Raw genomic sequence first — 2,479 nt, 5'->3', positions numbered from 1 at the left:
GTGTTGCGTCAAGACACACAGACACACACGCAGCGGTCCCAGGACTCTTTATAAAAACGCTCTTCATAAAAATGCCAATATTCCCTAAGTTTTCGTAGGTGAGTGCTGTGTGGCCACCTGTCTCACTCTGCACAAGTTTGTTTTGAACCAGGGAACACACACACACACACACACACACACACACACACACACACACACACACACACACACACACACACACACACACACACAACACACACACACACACACACACACATACAGCCGCACCAAGACTCTTCCTAAGAAAAATTATAGTAAGCATAAAAACGATGATATTTTGTCAGTTCTTGTGGGTAAGTGCGGTGTCGGCACCTGTATTACACCACACAAATCTCTTTCGCACCAGGAAACACAGGTATGCCTCAACATTAAGGATCTCCATAACACACTCAGGAGAGGCGGTGTACGTGCAGTGTTCCTCGAGGCAGCCACACAAAAGACTATGAGGACGAGAGGGTCTTGTGTTGTCGGTTGAGCGCCTCCAGTTTAAGGTCGATCTGGTCCGTGGCAGCGGCGAGGGCATGGTGCTGGCGGAAGAAACTCTTTCACCCGAGCCTCCAGCTGCTCGCTCCGCTGCTCCAGCTTGCTCACCTCCGCCTGCAGCTGGTCGAGACGGCCCTGTAACGTGGGGAGGGAGGGATGAAATGCTGCAGGATGGAGAGAAAAATGAGGTTGTGAGGAGAGGGAAGGAGAGGAGAGAGTTTATAAAGGAGTTTGTGAATATAATATTTTCTCCCTGCATTCAGAGTTTTGTTAATTCAAATATTTCGTTGCTTTTGTTATTTTATTCATGTTTGTAGTGGTAGTAGTAGTAGTAGTAGTAGTAGTAATAGTACTAGTATTAGTAGTAGTAGTAGTAGTAGTATGTTGTTGTTTTTTTCGTTGTTGTTTTTCCTACTTTAGTTCTAGAAGTATCCCCATTATAATTCTCTCTCTCTCTCTCTCTCTCTCTCTCTCTCTCTCTCTCTCTCTCTCTCTCTCTCTCTCTCTCTCTCTCTCTCTCTCTCTCTCTCTCTCTCTCTCTCTCAACAACCTAGCCGTAACAAGCACTCACTTACTACCTCATTTCTTTAGTGGTGGAGAGTGCAAGAACATTCCGCCGCGAGTTATGCGTTTGGTGATCATGAGGAGCGCACTTTGTCCCCGCCCTCATCATCTCCTGCCGCTCCGCCTGCACACTCTGGCCCCTACACTGAATGTCCTATGCTTGGTGCGTCTATTCTAAACTGTTTGTCGATGATAGCAATAAGAATAATGAGATGTGAAGCTATCCACTGTTACATATTCTTAACATCAGCGTGTCTCCAGGTAATGCTGATAAAGTAGCTCTTCATCCTTCCATGTAAAAGGGATATCTATCGTTGTTTCCGTGGCTCGCGATACGTAAGTGTCATCTAGAGGGTGATACTGTAGTAAAACCCGCCTCGCCTCGCCTGCCCGATACGTAGTTTATTTAGTGTGTGTGTGTGTGTGTGTGTGTGTGTGTGTGTATGCTCGTATAGTTATGGAGTGCACACCTTGCTCGTACTGCAAACTGCCTTCCTTCCTTTCTTCTTTCCTTCCTTCCTTCCTTCCTTCCTTCTTTCCTCACTCCCCTTGAACCACTTCCCCCTGCTACACTCCGCTACACTTCATTGCATTCCATCACCACCTTCGCCACTGCCACCGCTGCCGCCACCCTGCATGCCTATTTGGATATGTTGTTTGAATTTAGTGTTCTTGCTGTTAGTGGTGGTGGTGGTGGTGGTGGTGGTGGTGGTGATGATATTTGTTGTTGTTTTTGTTGTTGTTGTTGTTGTTGTTGTTGTTGTTGTTGTTGTTGTTATTGTTGTTCTTGTTGATGATTATTCACTGAAGCAGTAGCAGCAACAGCAGCAGCAGCAGTAGTAGTAGTAGTAGTAGTAGTAGTAGTAGTAGTAGTAGTAGTAGCAGTAGTAGTGGTGGTGGTGGTGGTGGTGATGGTGATATTGGTAGCAGTGGTGATGGTGGTGCTGGTGCTGGTGGGGTGATAGTGGTGGTGGTAGTATAATTATTGCTGTTTTTTACTGTTGCTATAATTATCACTGACTTTTTGTTGCTGTTCTGGATTCTCCTCGCAGAAAACTTTATACAAGATTAATGAGACCGGTGTGTGGAAGGTGGAGCAGATTTATGGGGCCAGTGGACGTGTGTTGTGAGCTATGAAAAGTTTTACGAGGAAAGTGACGCATGTGTGAGGGAAGGCACAGGGGAGGGAGAACAGTTTCCAGTAAAGTTTGATTTACGACCGAGGTGTGTGATGTGGAGATGTTTTTTTTAGTATCTTCCTGCATGGGAGGGAGGGAGGGGAGGAATAGGGCAATAGACAAAAGGAGAGAGAAGGGAACTATGGAAAATGGGATTGGTTAACTGACTGGTTGATTGAAGGGGATGCAGGGTCAAGTGAGAGGAATGACTAGGA

The 2,479-nt window shown here is 46.1% G+C and overlaps 1 long non-coding RNA gene across 1 annotated transcript in view; it reads right to left on the bottom strand.

The window, feature by feature from the left end:
• Nucleotides 1–283: 283 nt before the first annotated feature.
• The window catches only part of LOC135098219 (uncharacterized), a 9,088-nt gene continuing 6,892 nt past the window's right edge, over nucleotides 284–2,479 (bottom strand). Inside the window, exon 3 of the long non-coding RNA XR_010266680.1 lies at nucleotides 284–657. This is a non-coding gene — a long non-coding RNA (uncharacterized LOC135098219). The remainder of the gene's footprint in view (nucleotides 658–2,479) is intronic.

This window comes from Scylla paramamosain, unplaced genomic scaffold (genome assembly GCF_035594125.1).
Source record: "Scylla paramamosain isolate STU-SP2022 unplaced genomic scaffold, ASM3559412v1 Contig51, whole genome shotgun sequence".
Classification (NCBI taxonomy): Eukaryota; Metazoa; Arthropoda; class Malacostraca; order Decapoda; family Portunidae; genus Scylla; species Scylla paramamosain.
Note: the sequence above shows the minus strand (reverse complement) of the source record. Positions and strands in the feature narration are given on the sequence as shown.